Source organism: Triticum urartu, chromosome 5A, assembly GCF_056163025.1.
Source record: "Triticum urartu cultivar PI428250 chromosome 5A, HENAU_Tu73, whole genome shotgun sequence".
NCBI classification, from domain to species: Eukaryota; Viridiplantae; Streptophyta; class Magnoliopsida; order Poales; family Poaceae; genus Triticum; species Triticum urartu.
In genome coordinates, this window is record NC_141877.1 from 587,016,110 (window position 1) to 587,030,043 (window position 13,934).

Below are 13,934 nucleotides of genomic sequence, written 5' to 3' on the forward strand. Positions count from 1 at the left end.
GAGTTGCAGCAGCGAACATGCGGTCGGGCGTGACCGAGAGAGCCGAGGGCTTCGCATGCCAGGAGGATGCGGCAGATGGCAGCGCGACGACCGGAGGGGTCGCGGGCGAGGAGCTACTCTCCTGTGTGTGTAGTGCGTGGAGCGCACAGGGAGAGGAGATCGAGCAGGAGGTGGCGGACGACATCCATGGCCATGGCGGTTGTGGGCGACGAAGCAGCAGAAGCGCGGGCACCGGGCCATGGCGACAGGGAGACGAGGCTTGGGACGACGCAGAGGCGCGAGGGTTGAGGGGATCGGGCGCAGACGTGATGATCTTCCCCTCTCTGCGTGTGGCGGCGCAGGAGGAGGACGAAGAGGAGAGGGTGGAGATGGGGATCGAGAGAGAGGAAAGGGAGGAGGGGATCGGGCCTAGGTGGCTCGGGCGCCTAGGGTTGGAGGAGTTAGATGGGCCGGCTGGGCCTAGCAGGCCGGCCTAGGCTGGGCTTTTCTCTCTCTCTCTCTCTCTTCTCTTATATCCTTTAGCAGAAAAGAAAATCAAGAGAGGGAAAAGAAGGAGAGGGTTACGGAAGGATTTTGCGCATAGGGATAATTTCCCCAGACTTGCAAAAATGAGCTTGATCCCGCAAAATAGAAGTGGGCACGCGCTTGAAGTTGAATTCAAACTCATCTGAAATTAATTCAAATGATTTGAATAGGAAGTGAGGTTTGGGAAGGTCCAAAAATATTGAGACTTTTGGAGGAGCCTCAAAAAAAGAAGAAAGAATTTTCGGCAAGGTTTGGAGATCAATTCGAAGCAGAAAGGCATGGGATTATCTGCACGTGTGTTATGGGTGATTCCAAATTATTGGAATATAATTTATATAGATCCCTAAAATATTGGGAGAATAAGTTTTAAAGAGTAATCACCATAGTGAATATCCCTCGATTTAAATGGACCGAAGATCCATGCAATTTATTTAGTTGAGTTAAGAAAAGAAATGACATGATGCAAAGATGAAAGCGATGAACCAAACAAATCACACGAAGAAATCCGGAAATCCTGGAAGGCAACTGAAGCTCTGGTCTTGAGGCGTTACAATTCTCTTCTTGCAGCAATGGGAATCATTGGGGAAGAACATGGACACTAAGGACATGCATTGGGCGTTGAACAAGCTACACTACATCCATAGCATCGCCAGAACCCCGTTCCGAGCCTACGTGCTCTTGTTGGGCGTTCCTAGTCTAATCCCCTAGAATTATCTTTAACTCGATCGAACTCCCTTGTTATGTTTTAGGTTTTGTGTTGGGCTCCATGTACTCTGCCTATTGTGGGATTTATTAATTAAAGTCGGACGTTGTTTGCGTTTTCGTTCTAAAAAATGTTACTTGGATGTGAAAGAAATTTTCTCTATTTTTGCTCACACAATTATATCTTATGTTTTCTCTACCGGCTTAGAACTTGAAATTTCCAATAAAAAATTCAAACTCAAGAGGAATTGCATCGTGTCACATTGCATGTTAATGCACACCTCTTCAAAATTAATCACACCAATGCTCATCTTCTGAAAGACCTGCGGTAATTAAGGGCCTATTCAATCCATAATATTAAAAAAAGTAAGAAAATGAAAAAAGCAAAATTGTAACATGTGCAAACGATTCCTACTAAATGGTTGAATTCGCACTGAATTACAGATTATTTGATTATAACATATGAAAAAATATTTTCAAGAGATACTACTCAACGAACAAAGAATATATTAGGATGAAAATGTATATGACTCAATCATACAAAACAAGCAGACCCATATAGCAAAAATCCCTAATTATTCTGATCTTAAAATTTCATTATGAAATCTTTTGACTCGTAGAGGTCCTAAGTACATATGTAGTATTGTTGCAGCTGATGCATACATTTTCTGATCCCTCTCGTGGAAGTTTTGAACTTTTCATATTTTTCTAATATTTCAAGGATCTCAGATTTTCTAATGGAATACTAAGACGAAGAAAACTGAAGTATTGGAAAGGAAATATTAAAATAATTATAAAGCTATTAAATTAAAAAAACCTTAAAATTATCTATGAACACTCATGAAAAATATGGAAAATGAAAAAAATTCGGTTACACTATATTTAACCTTATGTGGATATATGAGTGCCCCTTCATGTGTGAGCGATTTTATTTTATGTATGAGGTTTGTGATTTTCTTCTTTGCTTTTTTTCTTTTGTTGGCAGTTCTTTTTTTTTTTTTGCAAAAGAAGCACAGAAAGCCCGCATCGTGTTGATTACATATTTATTGAAAAAGTGTGATATATACAAGGTATGTTATATGCCCAAAGGCCAGGAAGATATAAACTTCACAGGTTGATTTTCTAATTTTATTTTTCCCTACTTACTAAGCTTTCCTCGTTAGCGAAAACCACCATCCGGTTTGTTAGACACCAAATCTAGAGTTGGACGGATAATTAAAGGATAAACGTGTTTTCAGAATTTTTGTTCCCTATCACAACTAGTGCGCCCCATGCCATTCAGCTTATGGGAAAAATAATGAATGCCTACCAACCTTTTCTGCTTGCATGAATAATGCTTTTAGGCCATAGCCCTTTATATACACCACTGCATCTTCCTCGAGCAGATTACAACCTTTGCATGTCCATTTTATATCTTATAAGATGTTGGTAGAACTTTTCTTAGTATTGGTAGCACTAGCTTCGAAAATCAAATGGGTGATGGTCACATTTACATATTGAGTAGAGAATGAGAGAAGAAACAACAGAATGTTAGAACCAATGGGAACAGAAGACATCGAGAGCAGCGTTGGAGACACGGGTAAAAGAATCCGAAGGGAAATAGGACATTCTGGATCTTCACGAGAGTACAATGTTACGAAGCTTTCCATTGATCTCTACTCCTAATCTCTACTCCTAATGTCTCAGTTGGTAGATCGCGTTCCGGGTTTTATTTTCGTCCCACCATTTTCGTCCGGATTTTTTTCGTCCCACCATCCACTGGTTTTTTTTCTAGGTTTTTTTTTCGGGGTTTTTTTCGTCCGCTCCTCTCGATCCCCGCCGCCGCCCGATCAAGCTCCGGCTCCCCGACGCGGCCGCACACCGGCGCCTCTCCTCCTTCCTCGCGCCCCGCCTGCTTCGCACCGACGCCCCCGCGCGGCCCCTCGCCGCCGCCACCCCTGCCCAGCGGGTCCGCCTCTACGGCACCGACGACCGCGACCCCTCCCGCGCCGTCCTCACGCTCAAGCGCCGCCCGCGCATCGACGCCGGCGTCAGCCGCGTTGAGGAGGTCGTGGAGCCCCTCGACCCCGCCCTCGTCCTCACCTGCGTCGACAACCCCGCCCGTCTCGGCGCGGTCGACTCCCCCATCGTCCGGCTCGTCTCCGACGAGTACGGCCTCGGCAGGGACAAAGCGCCGTTCGTCTGCCTCGGCGGCTTTCGGAACACCCGCGGTGTGTATGAGCTCGAGGAGTGCGAGGGGCAGGGGCTCATGCTAGAGCTCGACGAGACACACTTCGATTTCGGCACAAACTATGAGATGGAGTGCGACACCGCGGAGCCCGACCAGGCCAAGGAGGTCCTGGAGCGGCTGCTCACCGTGCCTGGGGTGCCGTATGAGTACTCCCGGAGCAATAAGTTCGCGTGCTTCATGGCCGGGAAGCTGCTTCCGTGACTAGGTTTGTGGTTGGTCTTTACCGTGTCCCAAATGATGATTAAACCGTGGTTGCTATAAAACTTGTGTTTCATTAGCACTTTCTTGCGACAATAGGCTTTGTGGCGAGTGATTTCAAATCTCACAAATGTAATGTTTAGTTCTGTTACATTCTGGTATTTGATAACTTTCATCCAAGAATACTATCTTGGGTGGCAGCATAGCAACACAAGGGTTTGCATTTCAATCCTCGTAAAAAAACTTGTCCTGGAGCATGATCCGACAACCTCTGGGAAGAAGCCGGGGCTGGTATGTCTGGTTCATTTATATACAGGACATACAATCTACTCCCTTTGTTTCTAAATATAAACCTTTTTTAGAGATTTCAATACGGACTACATTCAGATGTATATAGACGTATTTTAGAGTGTAGTTTCACTCATTTTGCTTTGTATGTAGTCCACATTAGAATATCTAAAAGGGCTTATATTTAGGAACAGAGGGAGTAGCTAGGAACAAACTGAATTTCGTATGTCCGCCACACGGTTATGGGCAATGGGCCTGTTATTGCAGTCTCACCACACCACATCTTGTTCTGCTCTCCGGTGCAGATGGGCATCCTTAGATTCACCACCTCCCTGATGAGATGCTTCTTGTCTTAACCCACCTTCCTGATGAGCTGCTTCTTAGTCTCAGGCATACACGGTCATCGTTGGTATCTAAGTTGCCACCTGACAGATCTGTTCTTATTTCTTATTAGGTACCTAAAAGGCTGAACCTGATCTTTGATGAACTAGAAGACCAAGATACCAAGGTATGCCTGAGTTCATAGCTTGATTCCTTACCATATAATTGCTGAAACATGCAGCGACATATGATTAACCTTTGTACTTTATACTTTGCTAAAACATTTAGGACTCGAGTGGGCGACTCCAAGAATGGGTACTCCTGAAACTTTAGCCAGTGGCCATGTTGATGGTATTTTTTGGGAACAGGGGAGGGCGTGTGTTATTGTTCAAACCAGGCGCCTGATTTTTTTTAATCTTTAGCCAGTGACCACATTGCTGCCCTAAGCGATGAATAGGGGAGGGCGTGTGGTATTGCAGTTAACTATGTGTCATCTGATCATCATAGTGATTGGTAGATTAAAACCGTAAGCCACCTCTGAATTCATATCGAAGGTAGTTCACCAAGATCTGCGGTTTTTATTTGCATTTTATAAGTTTTAGAGTTTCATGTTACCGCTTTAAATACGTAATTATGGTTTCATCTTCCCTTTTTGGCGCCAGTCATGCGAGCTGGTCTTTTTCTGCTTTGATCTCCAGGATGTGGGAAAACACTAATGACAATTTATTTTGAGATTGCCATATTCTTTCTACCTAATTTGTGTTCTGTATAAACTGTACAATGTTTCCTTTCCTGGAACTTTAGGGGCCTGAACAATTGAACAAGTATATTGGGGAGAGTGAATCAGAAGTAAGGAAAATATGAACCCGTGGAAGCACTAACTCACCATACATCCTATTTTTTTGAGGTAATTTTTTATGTTTAGCTGATTGCGTGTGTGGATTTATTCTTTCGGGAACACTTGGTAGTTACTTTGTACAATTATGAATGCGTGGTACATCTGTCATGTGATTTATGAATGTGCAACGCGTGGAATTAAATTGTTTGACCATGCCTTCCTTGTTTAGGTAAAACTAAGTAGTTGTGGCAGCTTTGGATGAGAGAACCTAATTCCTGGTAAATTGGACACCATCAATGAGTTCGTCGAGTTTGATTGAACTCTCATACTTTGAACATGCTCTATTGAAAGCAAGGCCATCCCTGTCATAACAGGTACAGTAAAATGCCAACACATATATGATTGATGTTATGGCAGTATACTTGACTTTGGGGATGACGAGATCGACGGAAGCAACAGGAGCCCACGACTCATGAGTTCAGCGGCGTCTACACGCTCTACATGTAGTTGTGCACCTCCTCCTCCTGTTTTCTTGCATGTGATCAATGGTTTCAGATCTCTATTTATCACGGATTAGAATATATATTCTGTAACAATGCTTTCCTACATTTGGTGGATTATTGCATTTGTATTTTTTATCGTTATTATCTAGAAGATTATATTCTGTATGAATGCTTTTAACAATGCTTCGTCAGGCTGTTCCCGCCGATGCTGCTGTTCATGCCGTACCCCCAGTGCCTAGCATCACCGGCAACAAGTTCAGCGCTGTCCGACAAGGTGTCCTGCAGGGACAACCTCCGTCGACCTGTCATCGAACTTCAGTATGCATGCTTTGTTCTCTGAAACTGAATTCAGACTTTGAGTACTACTTTTATTTGAAAGAAAATATGTGCGTGATTCCACAACTTATGCCAAAATGCATAGCATAGCTTGGTATACACGAATTGCAATCTGAACGTTGTTCTCGGTGTCTTCGTCCTGCTTTCTGGTTCTCTGTATCTGTCATCTTATATCTCTGCTTTCTGCTTTCTGGTGCCTAAACCGAACCGTCGAATCTGTAAATATGTACCAGTACCAGTTTGAACCAGGGGATGGTTGGTTGTTTATGTGTGCTGTTAATGAGTTCATTCTGCTCTCTAACTCATTGAATTTTTGGATGTCAATCAACAAGCTTCCCCTGACTGACTGATTGATTGATTGATTGATTTTTGGCCGGTGCTAGCTTGTGTGTCTTGTGTCGGGCGAGGGAGAGGGACGATGTGCATACGGGGTTGCAGTGCAGAGGCGCCGGTGGTTTCAAGTTGCAGGGCCGGGAGGTGAGGGAGCATAACGACAACAACACTACGTCTCCCTTCTCTCTGTTATCTCTCTTTGTACTGAATTGTCCCCTCTTTGTTGTAGAAATTTCACGGCAACCAGGAGTAACAATATTTTTGGTTACTTGGGAATACGATGATGTTCTGGTGACATGGAACATGCTGAGATTTGGACTTCAATCCTTGATTGTGCACGGGTATGCATGCTTCACACCCATGCTGCAAACATATTTTCATTTTCGAAGAAAGTAATAATACTATAACTACAAAATTCATGTTGCAGATTTATGCTCCATGTAGTATACTGGCCCATTATAGCTTTATTCAGTTCACCGTTTGCACCATCATGTTCTGAAGTTTGAAATGTACTCCCTTTTTATGTAGGGATTTCCGAAACAAGCAGAAGACTAATAACTTCTACGACATCAAAGATCTCTGAGATTTTAGAGTATGCACCATATTGATTTACTTATCGATTTATTCACACGTATATTGAGTTCATGATGGAAATATATACGAGTATTTTCATTGTATGGAATTATTTTAATTACTACCAGATGGAATTTGGGAATTAGTCTTACAAAGCTTCCAAAATCACTAAAGTTATACAGCTACTACAGAACTGGTTAAAATCAGTGATGTTCTATAATATCTACATGACTGATTATAACACTGCTCATGTGATTTGGTACTTTACTATATGGTAGCTTGTTTCACCCCTGAGGCGAGCTAATGATTGGGAACTTATAGTGCCAAACTGACCTGCATATTCTGTCAAACATTTTGTTGCAGTATTTAGGATCAGCATGGAAGCTGAATTTGTCACCTGATGTTGTTTAATTGTGTGCTACTAAATTCATTGGTTGCCAAGCCTTAAAACTATCTGTAATAGCATACCTTGTTTTCAACATCATTGGCTTGTTTAGAATGCTAAACTGAAGAACTGAAGTACTGAACAAAACAATACAGAAGTCAGTAAAAAGTGTTTAAGAGGAATTTTTGGTCTGTAGTCTGTACTAATAAAATCTTGTGGTCATTCGTTTTGACCTGATCCAAGGCAAGGCCTATCAGTGTTAACTCCCAGGCTGTAAAAATTGAATTGATGATTGCATACTCTCGTGTGGATTTTTTATGTGCATGCACGACAACCATTCATTTGTGCCTTTCATCATCAGATCAAATGGCAAGTTTATTGTCTGATTAATTAGAGGTAACTATTTTGGAATGAAATTTTCTGAATTTTTGCTATCCCACTGGTCCTTACTAATTCAGTATATACTAGGATTTGAAGTTGTGATCATCCATTGTTCTACTGTGGAGACTAGGATAAATGATTGCAGTTGCAGGGCCGCCGCCGTTGCTGAACACAAACGGGGCTCGGAGCAGGCCAAACTCCGAGGTGGACCGGGCAACGGATCGTGGAGAGGCGCCCAAGGATTTTTTTTGCTTCTGTTGATTGTGCCATCCGATTGGTTTAGACTTTTCACCATTGCTAATTACTAGGGGAGTATGGGTACCGGACCTGGTAAGTGGCCTACATGCTACGCTCTTGCCAAATAATTTGCAACCATGCTTGCACTGAATTTTTATTTATTTCCTACTGTACCTTACAACAACTTCGTGATGTAGCACTACTTTGCACTAGCATGCACCTGCAGATATAATATGGAAAATGACTGACATTTAGAATTACTTCCAAGCTGCATCGTCTATCTGAATGTCAGCCTGAAACCACTGGCTGGCACACATAAAATTTTGGAAGTTGTACGTAGTCCTCCTTCTTTGAGACAAAATTTATGTCTATGATTGATGAATCAATATAATTTTTTTGTTCAAGCTGGATCCAATAGAACATGGCTTTGGTGGTAGTTCCCAGTACATGTAGAATTTCTATCCTTCTATATGTGTACTGAAACTATTTAAGGTCACTATGTAGTAAATTCATCATACTATATGTCCACGGAAACCACTTAAGGTCAAAAGTGGCAAGTAGAACCACATGCATCGTTTTGGGTAGTCTAACTTGACTCTATTACTTTTATCTCATAAATCTATGATCGGTGCTTTTTTATGTGGAATATATTCTGGAGCGGTTGCAGGTGTTAGGGATGCATTTATATATGGGATAATTGCATTAGCTATTTCATACGATTGGCATGCAAGGATTTTTCTTCTTTAGTATAACTCTCTGTATTTTTATTGTTTCTTTTATTGTTTCCAGAATGCATTTCCATAATAGTGATGGGAAATGGATAACTCGTTGTCGTCCTTCAGTGAGCAGCCGAGGAGGAGCTCCTCCATGCTGATGATGTGGAAGACAGATATCCTGTCCGCGACGCCCGGTTCTGGCCTCATATACATGTAAGTACCCGTTCGTTCATTAATAGATAGCATATAAGAAAGTGTGTCGTCTGAATTTGGATCATGCCATGCACAAGACTATTCAGATTGTTTTCTTGAGGAAAGTGAGTATTCAAGTTGGTTAGATGAAAGTGTATCATCATTTTTTCATGAAAAATAATTTCATAATACCATATTGCAGTGACTTCCTATGTCATCAGCAAATGCAGTGGAGAAGAAGCCGGTTCACCACATGATCATTTATTTTGTTATTGTTTTTTTACTATTCCCTGTTGCATGTATAATCAGAAAAAATAAAACTCCTCCTTTCGGCCCATACTAGGAGTCTGGAAGTGATACTTTTGTGAGGAGTGCTGGAACATGACTGGATCAAGCGAGACAGAGAACGATGGATGAAAGAAAGAGATCAGAAACGGGATTCACTCTTGACCACCTCATACATACATGTGTAAGAGCTTGTCACCTCATACATATCTCTTGTAGCTATATAGGGCTCTTTTCGTATGCTAGGAAATTTTAAAATTATATTTTACTAGGGATGTAAGTATCAAATGCTAGATATGTGATCTAGAGATTTTAGACTTTCAGGATTCAACCATTAGTTGTCTTCCTTGAATATTTCTTTATTTTTGAAGGGCAATCTATTTTTTTAATCCTTGAAGCGCCATTTAGAACATATGATCGTGGTTGTCAAATTCCTGTGAAATGCATACCTTTGATCTCAGTTTTATAGGGAAATTAACATGATCTCATTTTTATCATGCTGACAATATATTATGTTATACCTTTGATTTTGGTAATGGTGTGTTTTCCCATGATTGCTGTCATTTTGTTGTCCTACATGTGTCTGTGCGTTGGGATATTATGAAGAAAAGTTGCAGCTATCCATACATCATTATTTATGGCAGAAGGGAAATCTACTGAATCACAGTCACATTTCCTAAAACTCTCGAATTCCAACTTAGCGGTGTTGATGACCATGATGAAACTGTGAAATATTAAGCGGTACTTTTCCATTGATTCTTTCATTCTCATCGTATCATTGATGTGACTGTGTGACTCAAGTTTTGATTTCTCCCTCACCTTTTAAGTTCAAAGTAGTATTCAACAAGTTGTTGTGTCGAATATAAATCTCTGAAACACTTGCTACATAAAGGTTCAGTTATATCATCAATAATGCCAATGCTTCTGGCTGCTGTTGCTGGCTCCTAACAGCAAAATCAAGTCTGGAAACACGTATGGTAATGGTGTAACAAAAAAATCGAGAGAGGTTTTGAGTATGCTTTCTTAGCTATGACAGATTGATTTAGCTTACTTTGCTAGGATACCAGAACTAGCACTCTATGAGTGAAATAATTTATTTATTTAGCACCATTGTCAAATTATTACTTTGTATTCCTGAAATTTTAATATAACTGAATGTGGTGAAATGCAGTGAAAATATTGTTGTTTTTGATTTAAAAATGGCTAAATTGGAGGAAAGCATTTCTGCTACATTCATCAGCAATACTGCACCATATACTATAGAAGCTTGGGCCACTAAATCAGCTGTTTCTGATGGATCTTCTTGGACTCAACAGTATCAATCTACTTCCGAGGCATGTGATTTATTTTATTCTTCAGCTCAACGGAAAACCATGGCAAGTTCTGTTGTACCTTTAGGGTGTTGTAAAAATGATTTCAATGAGACCAATTAAGTGACTAGCCTATGGAACAATGATGATCTGTTGTTAAAATAAAATAAAAACAGATAAACAAAAAATGATGATCTATTGTTGATTGTCTTCAACAGAAACAAACATGTTCATAGTTTTCTTGTATTTTTTCTTCGATGTGACTCTTTGCCTGACATGTTGATGTTACTATGTATCCCATATTTGATTTCACATAAGGAATGTCCATCCCTGAAGCACAACCTTGCGTACATTGTTAAGTGAACCAAACTAAGTCCGGAAGAAGATTGAAAATTTCAAACGTGAGAATGACAACTACATGAAGACTATAAGACTATATCGATTCTTCTTGTATAATCACTAGAAACGCCTAGGGCCAACTTTATAATAATTTTTTTTCTAGACAGGAGCGCCAAGTGATTGAGTCATTTATCGCTATGGACGTGAATAGCTGACAAGGGCCACCTTGATCAGAATCGCTCGATAAACCAGTCCTTCCAGAAAGACAAGCAAATCCTGCCAGCAAAATCATATTACAAATAGACAGGACACAAGGCATCCCAGACCACACAAGCAAGTAAATGATCGATATAGAGGTTTCAATGATTGATCCACACAATATGGGAATACATGCTACATGCTAAACAAGTTAGATGGATCAAAGTAATGATGGTCAATAAAGACGGAAAAATCATGGCACGCAACAGACGAGTGACCGAGTATAATGAACTTTTTATAGTCATGGATTAGTCATGTGTTAAACAAGTTCTGTTCATGGATTAGTTATTATCAAGCCTGCTGTTCTTTCTATAGTCATGCGCTATTTTTTCAATTGAACACATTGAAGTTCCTATAGATTTTCATGGTTTATGCAAAATAGCTGAGCCTGGTTGTATTATTCATACATATTCAGGAGTGTTAGAGTCTAGAATTCGTCGGTTTATGTCGTGGAGAGAGCAGTAGTGTTGTTCATCTTCTGGTTTTGATATAATTACTAACATTTATTCATTTCAAAGATTAGTGGATTAGTGCATGCTAACAAACCCTGTACTGTCAAAGCATTGTTCCAATGTCTCTTAAAATATATTTTTTCATAGAGGGTCGTTCTAACAAGTGTGGTAGCATGCTGATCCAATAAAAGACCGGCGAAGACAAGATCAAGTTCCGCCACTTCTGCTTTGAAGAGACTGCTACCAAGCTGTACCTCAGCCTCAAGGACAAGAATGACTCCAGTTTGGGGTTCAACATGCTGCTCGCAAATCCTAATACGATATTTGAGTCTCACCGTGTTGCTTCCATTATAAAATGTGGCTTCGTGATGGCAGTATTGCCAACATTGACCTCATCGAGTCCACCAAGATGAATAAGCCTGGGATCAAGGATGCAGGTCCCTATCACATTCAGGCACATATATCCTCATATGTAGTCTGATATATTCAATGGTAGATCCACCAGGTATACCATCAAGGTTAAGATCAACATGAATAACTCCATTGTGTAGGGCTAATAACTCCAGGTTCAGTGGGAGGGAAACAATTGTGTAGAATGCCCTATCGTTTGATGTGATATATGCCCAAGAGATTAGGAGTCCTTGATTGTAATATGTGCCAATTCTTAAAGAAAGCAAGGAGTGAAGTAGAAGCTTCACCATTTGAGCACCAAGGACGTATCATTGACTACAATGTTCATCAGGTTGCTTAGAAGATATATGAGCAAAAGTATTATCATCTGTAAATATTCTTTTCAAGTGAGATGAGCAGCAGTATGAAGATAGATAACAATGTTAAAGTATCTTTAGATTTTTTTTTTCATTTTTTTGATAGAGCTGGCATTTATTTGGATATAATTTTCCATGGTGGGGAGAGATGGCGACGGCGCGGGGTGAGTAGGTTGGGGGAATGAGATATGAGTGTGAGCAATGTGTTGTGGGCTGAGAGAGTGAATTGCCTTTTTTAGATAAGAAGAAAAGGAGTTGTTGATTGCTTTTTTAAGGGAAAAGCCACCGTTTGCTTTGAAAGAAATGTCACACATTTTTATATAGTGAATAATATCATGTATCCTAATAAGTCATTTCTATGGAATAATTACCAACAAATGATTTAAAGGTGAGCCATATCGAAATTGGATGTGACCCACTCTAATAGAAGGCACGATGCCACTCACTTCGACTAAAAATGTCACATGCTGTTATCTAGCAGCTAACTGATGAATATATCTTTACTTTTTTGGGTCAGAGTTTAAAACTGATGGCTTCGGATGATGCTTTGATGGATTGGACTGAGACCTCGTCGAGTTTTACACAATCAGAAGAGGTGCATACAAATAATTGTTATTTTTTGTATATATTTTGCACATGATAACACAAAAGGTATATTTCTACATATATGTTTATTATTGTAGGGGATGAGAGAGATAAAGATGGATTATGTCGATGTTTAAAAACATCGACAAGGGTCCCCATGCGATGTCATTGAAAGGCGCAAAAATATCATCAAGTTTTATACACCAACATGAAAAAAAATTAAAGGCCCGTGGCAACGCACGGGCATTGTACTAGTCGTTTTAATTACTAGCCATTCATGTATTATTTGTGGCTAAAACCTTGCCATTTGAAGAAAGCTCGTTGAGGTACCCTGCTACATGGTAAACTGGCTAGATCATCAGAGTGGTAATCTGAAAAACAGATAATGGATGTTTATTGTATTCCATGTTTTTCTTTAATCTAGAAAAAAAAATAGATTTCAAAATGGAGAGCTGAGACAGATGTTTCAAAATCATGGCTCGCAACATTACTTGTTGAATCTTCGTGGATCCAATCATTGTTCGTGTGTCTATAGATTGGATTCTTTTGGCCCTGTGTGTCTAAGGGTTCCCGAGTCACGGTCCCTAATGCGCCCGAGTAGCAGTCACATGGGATAAGAATATGGAGCACTACTTTAGGGACTAGATAGAAAATGCGGCTTGCCGCACCCCGGCAGCCCAGACAGCAAGCTGCCGGTATATCTATATACAACCACCAAAACATTTCAAGTATAAAAAAACCACAAACACAAATCCATAAAAAAGGAGCAAAACAACAATCTTACAAAGAACAATATTGCAAAAAACAATGACCCTACTCATTTAGTTATTGTGAGGAAATCAATCAGACACAGGGAACAAAACGATGCCATCCACGCGTGCTAACAAAAGGGACACACCGGGCGTCCAAATGAATAAGATCTCAAAATTTCCACACGCAACAAGCAGTATCAACCATACATGTATAAGGATGAATTAAAGCATGAGCACTGCCAACAGAACAGAATTGTAACAAAAGCGATACAAAAAATATATATATATGTGCACGATCATCCCAGACGTAATTAAAGAAATGGACAACAGGCACACATAGACATATTTAAGTCATTTGCCAACAACAGCCATAAGCACCACAAGTTTGCGTCTGCTCATACTCCACTACATTGTCGGCGACACACATT

At 40.4% G+C, this 13,934-nt stretch overlaps 1 pseudogene across 1 annotated transcript; it reads left to right on the forward strand.

The window, feature by feature from the left end:
• The first annotated feature begins 17 nt into the window (after positions 1 to 17).
• LOC125510814 (triphosphate tunnel metalloenzyme 3 pseudogene) lies at positions 18 to 12,136 on the forward strand (annotated as a pseudogene). The gene is made up of 13 exons (XR_015603573.1): positions 18 to 412; positions 2,213 to 2,297; positions 3,002 to 3,662; positions 4,398 to 4,451; positions 4,553 to 5,171; positions 5,332 to 5,923; positions 6,325 to 6,418; positions 6,504 to 6,615; positions 6,803 to 6,866; positions 7,765 to 7,943; positions 8,640 to 8,779; positions 8,961 to 9,227; positions 10,215 to 12,136. The product of XR_015603573.1 is annotated as a triphosphate tunnel metalloenzyme 3 pseudogene (transcript).
• Positions 12,137 to 13,934: the final 1,798 nt, after the last annotated feature.